The sequence below is a fragment of the Sorghum bicolor genome, chromosome 1 (assembly GCF_000003195.3).
Source record: "Sorghum bicolor cultivar BTx623 chromosome 1, Sorghum_bicolor_NCBIv3, whole genome shotgun sequence".
Taxonomy (NCBI): domain Eukaryota; kingdom Viridiplantae; phylum Streptophyta; class Magnoliopsida; order Poales; family Poaceae; genus Sorghum; species Sorghum bicolor.
The window spans coordinates 52,532,178-52,544,086 of NC_012870.2; the positions used below are offsets into that span (position 1 = coordinate 52,532,178).

General features: G+C 38.6%; 1 long non-coding RNA gene across 10 annotated transcripts; it reads right to left on the bottom strand.

Moving 5' to 3' along the window:
* Positions 498-6,722, bottom strand: LOC110436936. 10 transcript variants are annotated; one of them, XR_002454918.1, is made up of 5 exons: positions 4,011-6,721; positions 3,060-3,108; positions 1,713-2,743; positions 1,484-1,569; positions 498-828 (listed from the first exon to the last, which is right to left on the bottom strand). It is a non-coding gene; the product is annotated as an uncharacterized LOC110436936 (long non-coding RNA). The 10 variants fall into 10 exon arrangements; XR_002454915.1 differs by having other exon boundaries at positions 1,713-5,841; positions 6,326-6,722; XR_002454914.1 differs by having other exon boundaries at positions 1,713-5,841; positions 6,274-6,722.

Genomic DNA, 11,909 nt, shown 5'->3' on the forward strand with positions numbered 1-11,909 from the left:
GATGACCACGCCATATCGACAACTAACTCTTCTTGAATAACACATTTTAAAGGATAATTAAAGAAAGTCACAGAACTCAATATTTAAATGTGACCACATAATAGTATTTTTTGGAATAAAACAAATAATAGTATGAAAATTGAATATAATATATATTTACAATTTGTGTTTTGCACCCAGAGAAAAAATATATCAAAATTAAAAATGTGACGTGTTGTTAAATAAATATCAAGCTACAGGTGCTATAAGTGATTGTACAAGAAAGCATGTGTCTCATACTCCCATTACAACACACGGGTATTTTTGCTAGTCTAAGAGTGAAGAGGCAAAATTTCTGATCATTTTTCTCATCCTTTCATTTTTGAGATAATTACGTTACTGCTCGTGTTTTCAATTCTAACTGCATGTTTATCCCTAACTTTTTTAACTTTATATGTTTGCCATTATTTTTCCACTAGTGGATGGCGCGCGCATTTGCGCGCGAGCACAAGCAATCATGGAGTGAGCCACGGTGGTATTGAAGAATAATGTAGACAATATGGTTATATATACAAAAGACTACAAGTAGTCATTAGGTTTGATATACGTTGAGTCTGGTTGAACATATCAAAGCATCATAAGGTGCTAGATCGCTACATTACACAACATGTTTGTATAGTTGGGTGCTAATTTCCATCAGATGTGGTGTTCAGACATTTTACATTGTGCGTTCGAAATATTTTACACGGAAGAGAGTCGTGGGTTTAGGAGTTTGGTTGCCTATGCTATAGGCATCACTATCACCCAATGTTCATGCTTCAGTCTGATTCCATCCTTGTTCGTCGTCGCCTGAAATATCGATCGATGAGTCTATGTTAGGACAGTATGTTGTTCTGCTATAGTTCGATGTGTAAATACTCAATAAATACCCTCAATTAGACATACATATGTTCTTGTAAAAGTTGGAAGCTGAAGACCAACACAAAAGGAGCACGACTTATTACCACAACGTGTTGTAGAATATTGAGATTGCCATTTCAGTTAATGTTATGATACGTGAGGATTTAGTCAAAACCAATCCATGTGCTCATGGTTAGGGGCAAAAGGATTTGGCATTGGACAGTACATGTACCAAAAAATGCAACCATTTAGTTTATGGACTATTTTATCCTGCTGCAAAGCATGGAAGGCTAAGACAGTATCGTACTGATGAACTAAGTTAAATAAGAAAAAGATAGCAGGAACCTACCTAGAATTATCAAGAAATCCAACTATAACACAATATAGCTAGAGCCAATATTTTTATTTAGATACAAGAAATTTGATAATACATCAATGAAAGACTACTGGAACACTTGAGAGGAGGAAGTAACATAGCACAACAGAGGGTGACTGCCGCTTGCAGGTATGTCGTATTCCATTACCCAGAAGGCACACAACTTGGGTTTCCAACTAAGTTTCTATACACATAGATAATTTTGTAACTAAAGTTGCATGTTTTTACCTTTACATTCTTCTTAGCGACACATAGGTTGCACCTGAATCCATCAAGCATGAGCACATGGGAGGATGTCTCATTAACCCAAAAACCTCGAGTACAAAAGAATAAAAGAAAATAGTTAGAAATCAGACCCTTTTTTACATGAAGTAATTAATAACCTTTAATACCAATAAAGCATGACCTATTTATATCTATGTGAGCTAAAAACAATCAAAGCACATTTGGCACTTACCTATGAAGGATGGGCAGCTTCTTTCATTCTTTAAGCCACGGGAGTGTATTGTAAGTGGCACAAATTAGAGGTCAGCTATAATTAGGAACCTGGAAGGTGGCATCAAAATCATTCGTAAATCATATAAGTATGCGGAAAGTAAAAATAAGCATGAGACAATGCCCTTCTGTTTTAGTATATAGGACAATAAATAAAGTAGAAAACTGAAGATAAGTCAATAGGAGGCATTGAAATAAATTAAATAGTATAATTTGTTTGTATCGTCCACACAGACTTCAATATTTTGAGGAGCATGTAAACTTTATCACTTTCCTGCAATCAAACATACACATGAAAAAAACAGTTACCTGCATTTCTTCATGAGGGAAGAGTGCAAACAAACAGAAGCATGTTTGCTTCTTAGCATAACATCCACAGCCAGAAAAACCTGATAGTTCTCTTCAAAATTTCCTTTGGCTAGCCTGAAATCTAGGCCTCAATACAAAGGGTAGACAACCACCATCAGGGCGAGGAGGGAGCACTCCCTCTTGTTGTCCTTCAAGAGAAAGTGAAAGAAAGAAAAGACAAAGAAGAAAGGGGAGTTCTCGGCTAGGAAGCTCAAAAAATCTTGATTCTCGCATCCGGCCATATCATCGGAAAATCATAGAAATGTATACACTATAAATTTTTGCCTTTGAAAATCAGCAGGCTATATTCTGAAATTATATAAGAATTCAGTACAATAAAAAAACAGTAATAATGTAGCAAAGAAGAGTACCTTGAGAAATGAACCCAAAATGGCATCATTTGATCTCCTTTAGTTAGGCACAATGACATGCACTGAGAATAGTGCCCTTTACAAAAAATTCAAGTTGGTAACACATACAAAATATCACCATTTAGTTAGGCACCATTAGTAGCACTAAGTGTACTGCCAGCCCTAAGAGGAAGTTGCAATATGTTGACCTCAGGGAATTGATGAAGCATGATAAATAAATAGAAAATAATACATATATATACATGAAGCGATCCCTACATTTTTGAGAGGGCACCTGTAAATGCATAATTACATCAGTATATCAGAATAATAATAACAAGGACACTCATTAATTTGCCTCTGATTACATAGTTTCTCGCAAATTTATCAATGGTATATATTAGAATATATAATACGTTGGTCCAGCTAACTTACGAATAATCAAATTAGAATACTAAAAAACAACCACTATGTGGTTTCATTATTTAACTTTTGATTGACTGGTGTGCACAAATATTTTGAACGGTGGTCATGGAAGCTTTTCAGACTAAGGAAGTGGTTTGGAAAGTACATGACCTGGGGAAAAGATTTTCTATTTATTTTGTGATTACCATCGAGGAAGGCAGATTCCCTATTCCTTGCATAGTTGAACTTTTTAATCTGCAACAACTATATATATTATGAAATACAAAGGAACAATTGGGCCATAAAAATAACAGATGAAAATAGAAGGGTTTCTAAAAATGGGAAAAAGAAATGAGTTTGGTTTAAGGGAAAAACCATGTAATGGAAACTGTAGGAAATGAGGGACCAAAGATGAGTCGTATGTAGTCCCCTAGATCATGGTAACAAACAACACAACGTTCTAAAATACATAATATTTATATTTCATCCAACAAGACCATAGATAGATCACATAGGTGCAGGAACTCAACTATAAGTTACCATGATCAAATCCAAGAATAGGAAACTATTAAAATGTTCTAACTTTTTTTTTAAAAAAGATGTCACAGAAGAGAGGAACCATTATCGTGCATACTGACAAATAGTAGAGCTGTAGACCATGAAACACATTGAAGCTGATATCAAGTGCAATGGCACAGTGCTAAACTGCAAATTGATCTATATAATACATGTGAACTCACTCAGGGAACAATATCAATATGTATCAGCTAGGTCTGGAGGTATTTGGATGAGAAAATATTAAGAATCAAAATTACTTGAAATGATCAGCAAGCTATGTTCTTTCCTGGTCTGAATATGCATGCGTATTTAACCTTGAATTATTTAGTTACTTGGAAAACAGAAAACAAATCACTTTGTATAGTGTGGCACAGAAAGTTTGCAGCACAACAATTATAGGGTACCGTACAAAAATCCAAAAGAGTTGCTATGATGCTATCAAATAAGCACCTAAGAATCTTATCAGCATATATGACAACATTGACTATAAAAATATGAGAAATAAGCAGGAAGCATATTTTTGGAAAGATTTTTTTTACGGTAAGCATCGAATCAACCAAACTGATCTTGATGTGCATCAAATCGAATAAGACACTTACCACGTAGCTACTCCAAGTAATTGCTTGGGCGCTGCACTGGTGCTCAGGTCTATTTGTGTCCCTACACCATATTAACTCAGATTGCTACAGCAACCAGGAACTCACTGGTAAGTAAAGATGCAAGCAGTAAGTTATATAGGAGCAAGCATAAAAGTAGTAGTATGTAAGAGATGATGCCGAGGCCGGTTAATAGCAGGGAAAAGGAACTTTCCATGGTTATATAAATCTTGGAAGGACCAAGCAAGGAAACCAACATCAAGCACTAATAAACATTCTAATAGTTGAAGGTATATATTGTAAGTCAAAAGCATGCATAATGGAGGTGGAGTAAAACAAATGGGTATTGGATTAGCCGACTTAGTTTTGCTAGATCAAAAAAAATTAAAAGAACCACACTTTTTTCTGAACTGTTAAAACATAATGTAGTACATAACTCTTGACCAGGTAAAAACCACAGCTATGAATTAGCATGCCAGAAATAAATAAATTGTTTCTTAGTACTAAGGTTTCCTTTAGACAATTAGAGCCTATTGCACAATAGAACTAATGAACATGAATTTCATTTCATTTTAATTCAACATATAGCTGTATTTGTCAAAGGCAATTCGAAAGCATCAAATCTCACGAATCGGCTGACACGCGGCACAAATGTTTGGTAGTATAAATCAAATTATGGCCATGCTATTGTAGAGCTAAACACCTATAAATTTGGATTCATATTATAGATACCCTGATTCAGCGACATATGAGTTGATAACCCAATGTATTGTCTGCTTCGAATCTGTACATAAAATGGGTCTGACAACTCTACTCAATACTGAAGTAACTTTGATATGGTAAAACTCTAAGCTTGTCTTGATGGAAAATGTACTGGGAACTTATTTATGTGTCAGTAAAAGTAGAAGAAGCACTTCAGTGACCAATTTGCTTGCCAAAGTCCAAAGGTGTTAATTTGTTGTTGCCGTCGCTAAAATAAAGAAGCCTTAAAGAAAGGAGGAACTAATTAAGAAAATGGCAAGGCTAGATGAATTTTTGTTTCCCTTTGCTAGCAAGCACCTAAACAACCTTAAAATACCATAATTGACTAATTGAGGCATAAAATTTTTCAGTCTTCTAAAAAATACAAACAGAAACATTAACTGGATCGAGATAAAAGCAAGTATACCACAACGAAACACAAGATTCATACCCAAAAAATCAAGGAAATAGGTAAACCGAAAGTGACTGCACACAACCAAAGTGTATGCCAATGTAATCATTGGGATAGGGCATGTGCTCAGAAGCGACAATATAGCATCACAGGCAATGCTCACAGGTAACAAATAAGCAAATGAAGAAACTATCACACACAATGGCAACACAACCTCAAATCTCATAATCAATACTAAATTCTAGTCGCATAGTATATGACAAAATAGACAATCAGTATTATCTATCATTGATGCGTTCAAACTAAACAAAATAGATCAGGAAGGAATGATTGGAAGAAAATAGAGACAACCAATTGACTATTGCCTTAGCTATCATGGGACAGGTAGGAAGAGTTGGCAAAAATAGCACAACACTGGCCATGGTGATTGCCTAAGTTGTCGACATAGAAAAAAGATGTAAGAGGAAGACTGATCATAGGTCATGAGCATTGCCTCAGGCATATAAAAAACATAGAGATGTAACCTGTGGAAAGGTACACAATGATCATTACCTAGAACACAAAGGAACAAAATATATGGTGCAATCATCATAGCAATAGCCCATTCCCTCAATTGTAGATGTAAACCATACTCATCACCGCACATGGCTCAAATGCAAACATGAACCCCAAAACATCATACTACAGTGCACATGGTGTGAAACCAATATTAGTGACATGCTCATGTGCTCAGAGTTCAGGACTTACAGTGAAATTGTGAAAGCTATAAAAATCAGGCATATGCAGAAAGTAAACCCAAAGAAGCATATGAAATCACAGGGGGAGGTATTTGGTGACAGAATCTGCTGAACCAGCTGCAACATTTATGAACCAGAGGATAGAAAATCAAAGTGTTGAAAACATTTGAGGAGACATGGCCAAGGGTTCTTTGGAGGAGTTACACAGGTATTCTAGGGGATAACAACAAAATCTAAAAATAACCATATTTAGATTGGTGGGAGAACAGAATGGGAACACCACATCTACAGCAAAATCGAGCATGCGTCCATGCATATCCCACATCAGGAGAGAGAGGGGGAGGGAGGGTGCAAGAGAAAGAGAGGAAGAGTAAACCAGCGAGTGTATGGATCCACGAGAACAGAGCCGCGCCGGCTATGTGTCGGACCTCAAGCGTAGGGAGGCGGCCATGGCCAACGGCGGTCTCCGCCCACGTCGCGCCACCGCACGAAACCCGTGCCACCCGCGTCGTCCAGAGCGAGGAGCCATGCCACGGGGCCATGCCGTGTGGGGTGGGGGAGAAGGCAGGGGCCACCGGTGCCGGCGCTGCCACCCAATGAAGGGACGAAACCCTAGGTCGGGTTCATGCCGACCCAGGACCAGAGAGGGCGTCGCGGTTGGCAGCAGCGGCGAACTCGATGGGGAACAAGGACGGTGCTCGCTGAGGGCGAGGGTGAGGGTGGAGGCAGGGACGGATGCGGCGGTCGACATAGTGCTGGAGATAAGAAGAGGGAAGGAGACGAGAAGTCCTAGGAAGGACATGCGTTGGGAAGAAGAAGCGAGGAAGGCAAACACATATATTTGACTGGGCAGCTACGCAGCAGAAGCTGTAACAATCAGGCATAAGCAGGAAGTAAACCCAAAGAAGCATAGAAAATCACAGGAGGAGCTAATTCTTCACAGAATCAACTGAAGCAGCTGCAACATTTGTGAACCACAGGATAGCAAATCAAATGGTTCAAAACTTTTGAGGAGACGTGGCCGGTGGTTCTCTGGAGGAGCTCCACGGGTATTCTAGGGTTAAAAAAGCCCCTGCATCTCAACACTGTGAGGTGAAGATAAATCATAGCCTAGAAAAAATGTTAGAAAAAAAGCAAAAAAGATCATAGTACCCCTATCCAAAATACACAGAGTCCTCTTTGTTTCCTTCTCGGTTACACCTGACATGTTTCAAATAAAAAAAAGGGATCAAGAAACCAGCAGCGCTAGCGCATCAGGAGCGCGAGGGAGGTTGGTCGGCATGCTGGGGCACGGCGGGCGAGTGGCGCAACATGAGATCCAGCGGCGAGCTAGAGGTAGGGTGCGCTGAGCAGGCCTAGGCAGCTGCCCTGAACAGCAGCCGGCGCGGCGGGCCTATGAGGCGTGGCTAGCCGCGGCGGCCTGAGCGGCGTGGCCCTGACCGAAACCACCACCAAAGCAAAGGTGACTTCTGGTTCCCACACAAGTACAACATTTTAGTTTAAGTAAACACATCATGAGCATCCAGTTCTAGGCACCTTGCTAGAAGACTATAGCTTTTTTGACCGAAGTCAGCAGGGAAACCCAACCTATTTTTTTATTTTTTAGTGCAGACCTATTTGAATTTACTCCCACGGGGAGTCGAACCCAGGCCTGCTGGATGCTACTTAGGTGCTCTAACCACTAGATTAAAGGCCCTTTTGCCCAAAGGACTATAGCTCATTCGTTAGAGTTCCCCATGGTATAGCTAGGGTTCGAAGTTTTTTTTGCGATTGGGAAGAATCTCTTTCTTCTTAGTGAAATAAGGTGGGGGCCTCCGGATCGCGTATTCTTTTAGTTCTAGGCACCTTGTAACCTCATCTATATCATGGCACTATCTCAGTAGCAGCAGACCCAATTTGAAGAAGCAGAGGTTGCGACACAGTCTAGTAGCTGGACAAGAGAGGGGAGATGGCGTGCTAAGGAGATACCAGGCTAGGAACTCACCTTGCTCACCTGAACACAGCCGGCGTTGACCTGAGCGCTGGGCAGCCGGCACGCCTTGGTTGAGCCGCCGAGGCCTGGAGCGGCAGGGCGACCTAGGAACACGGCAGGCGACAGAGAGGGCGCACGCTTGCCGCAACATGGAAATAATTGTGTCAATTTCTTGACCTTCATCCTTTTGTGCAGTATCCTCATGGTTTTTACGCTTAGGTTCGTAGGATTAGCTGGCTTATCAAGCATGCTACGAATTGTAGGCCAAATTAAAACCACATAAAACTTTTTCTGGTTCGTGCACATTGGAGCTTGCTAGATGGGGGTTCAAAGACATATAGAAAGAGGGAAACCTTGAGTACAATTGTTGACAGCCATGGTTATAGCGTGCTGAAGTTGATAAATTTTATTGCTGACAGCTTTGTATGGGGTTCTAAGCAGTATATTTCTCTGTGGCGAGCACTGGAGGATGATTCTATTGAGATTACAACTGATGAATAGCTGTCTGAGTGGTTTGAGCTCCATAAAGACAAGGGGGGAGTCCATATTATTGGTCAAGTCAATGACTTTGAAGGGCCATTGCAGTTCTCACCGACCAAGCGCCAGCTTCACCCTACTGTTTGGAACTTTCCGAGTACTGCTCCTATTGATTTGGATCCTTTCATAGATCCAACACAGCCGCTCAGCATACAAATGAGCTTACCAAGGAAGACAAGAAGGTGCACAGGGAATTCTCTGATGGTGTACTTAATGACAATAGCTATGACTCAGTTGGCTTCATCTTCTGACTTTGAATTAGATGTATTTTTTTGACTTTGAGTCTCTGATCTAGAGTATGAACCTGGTCATGAAATAGTAGATGACGATGAGAAGTGATGGTGCCACTCATGTTAGATGATGAAGACCACCAACTGGGAGGGGAAGGGGTAGAGGCAGAGGCAGTGGAAGAGGTGCTTCAAGGCTTGCTGCTTATTTCAATGTCTAGAAATGACTTGGACATGATCTTGGCATGTATGACCATGTATGCTTGCTGCCTTTTATTTTGTTGCTTGCTGAACAAAGTCTTGCTGGTTTGCTGCCTCAACGAGTACAAATGTCCTGGACATGATCTTGGCATGTATGACCATGTTATGTATGACCTGAACAAAACAAAGGCATGCTGCTTGGTGCCTTTATTTTGTTGTGTATGTGCCTGTATCTATATGGACATGATCTTGGCATGTGGGGCCTTCATATACTATCTGAATCTCTCTTCATGTATTGCCATTTCTCCAAAATAAATGGACAGTAAGTCTGTACAAAAAAAATCAGATTGATTATTAGGTCATTTATGTCGAGGGTATTTCTATCTTTTCAGCTTGCACTTAACACCGTTAACTCTCCTTCACGAAACAGGAATTAAAAAAATAGGAGCAAATAAGCAATTGGACCTTAAAACAAGGGCAATTATTATTTTTTATCTGTTTTTCTCTATCTAGCGGACAATAGAGATTTGTTACATCTAGACTTATATATATAACTCGTGCTCATACATGTTAGAACAACTCCTAGCGTGATACAAAGTTCAATTACAAAACTTATTGGGTCGTTATGTGACTCGGACTCATAACCATCCTCATATGTGATGTGTTAGAATAATTCGCATCTAGCGATGAGCATGATTCTAATAAATATTAGGTCCCATTCGAACGTACATGCACGTCTTGAACATATTTTCTTGAAACCAGGATAGTTACGATTCTAATCCAAGTGGATTCATATGTTGAGTACTGAATAGAATAGAAAAAGCTAAAAAATGTTTCTTTTTCTAAATTTCTATTTTTCTATAGCCGTCTGCCCGCTTCAGTTTCCGTCCTGGTTTCTGGTGTCCAGGTTGTTTCCATCCGATCCTTTTTAAGGGGTGTTTAATTCCCCTTTTATCCCAAACTAGCAAAAGTGTTGCACAGGAGAAAAATGTTAAATATTCATGCAAAGCGATAACTTGAACGGTATATACCTTCATATCTTTTATGATTTTATAATTTATTTTGTGATGGTTGTAACATCCGCAATATAAGTTAATGCACCTTGCTATATTTTCCTTCCATTGCAAAGCATATTCTGGTTCACAAAATAATTAGTTGTATCCTTGAGTAATCCATATTTTAATAAAAATATTTTTTTCTAATCAAAACTACACTAGATAGTGTAAATCCGTTTTCTCAAATCAAAACTTACTACACAAACAGTCATAATAAATATTGAGAAGTAGGACATATTGTTAATCCCGAATTTTGGCGAAACAGAAAATTGCCTATGGGCCTACTTCGCGGAAAGGAGGGACAACCGGATAGTGGATCGGTTAAACGAAAGTGCAAATGAAAATAGTCGATCAGAGGGTATCAAATCAAGGCAAGACGAAGAAGACGTGTCGGGTTCCACTAACAAAGAAGGAATTAGAGTCTGGATTACCCTTTTAAGTAGTCGTGTAATATTACGACATTTCGGGCTATAAATATTAGAATCCCAATCCTTATAAGAATATACACAATCATAATATAAACCCATTTCGGCTCCGGCCACCAATCTTTGGAGTAGGAGTAAGAGTAGATCTCGACAAGACCTTCGATAAATCGAGCTGCATCAGTTGATTTTGATCTTCGGTTTGCTTACAAGTATTGTCATGATTCATGTTTAGTTTATTATGGCTGCATCTTTTGAACTCATGTTAAACTCGATTTGAACTAGTTATCGACTTAGACCTTATTTGTAAGGCTGCATTGTTCCAATCTCTTACAAAGATCAGTTTAAGTTAGTTATCGGCTCTATTAAATTGGCAATTTAATAGATTCAATAAGTTATCAATATTGTTTAAAGATTAATGTTTTATTTATCGTAACAATATTAAGCCCAATCAAGATTCGATGGATTAGTTTAAGCTTCAAATCCAAACACTTATAGTAAATCATAATAAACGATGATCATTAAGTAAATTTAAGATAACTAATTTGTTGATCTTGATTGTTACATGTTGTGAGTTTGAGATATTTACTTTATTATGATTAATTTGGTAACTAAAACTAAATTTATTTGTGATGGAATAGATAGATCTTGTTTGTGCTTTATGGATATTGGGCTAAATAGCCGATCCAGTTAAGCTTCAACGAAGAGCGCAGTGTGTAAATCCGATTATGATATTAAATAGACTAGGAATTTGTGTTGAGTTTATTGAAGCCTGCTGGCCTTTAAACCAGGTGAATATGAATTTAATACATTTGTGAAAGTAATTTATTAAGACTGTAGGCCTTTAGACCAGTTTTAATAAGTTATCGTTTATTTAATGAATAAAAGAATAAGCATACATGAACTATCTATTGCATACATACGGCGTACCGACTAAATAGTTGATCTAGTTACTTTTGCTCATAACTTAATTGTTTGATAAATAATCAAAAGTAACATAATAATTGAACCACAAATGTTATAATGCATTATCTTTACATCATCATTAGGGGTTGACTTTTTAGTCAATTTCTTTTGGTCAACGACTATTTTGGGCCACATATTCTGGAACTATCTGGCAACAACCGGCAGGTTTCATAATTTGACATTTGTGTTTCTTCCTTGTCAATTTTAGGTCAAATTGACTGACACGCCTTGAATTTGAATCACCAAGCTAAGCTCGTGTGTTTGAGGCTAAGGAGGTCAAGAACTTCAGCTTCTGCACACCCTCTGAGAACCACCGAGATTGTTGAGCAAGAAGCGAATTTTTGCACCAACACATATGACCAGGACTTGCCTTTGACCGTAACTGAACTGTGGAAAGTTAGTGAAGGCTTCTGAAACACCGGCGAGGAGAAAGTCCACCTAGTACTCCTCGGCTACCTTCGCGTATTCTGGGTCTCGCACATTTCTGATCATCACCGAACCTATATGCATGCAACATATGTAATGATAATTTAGTACATTAATATAAATAGCATAACCAAACAAGATTCATGACATCTATGGATAGATCATATTTTTATGAAGTGAACAAAACTGGTTTAACATTTTTCTAA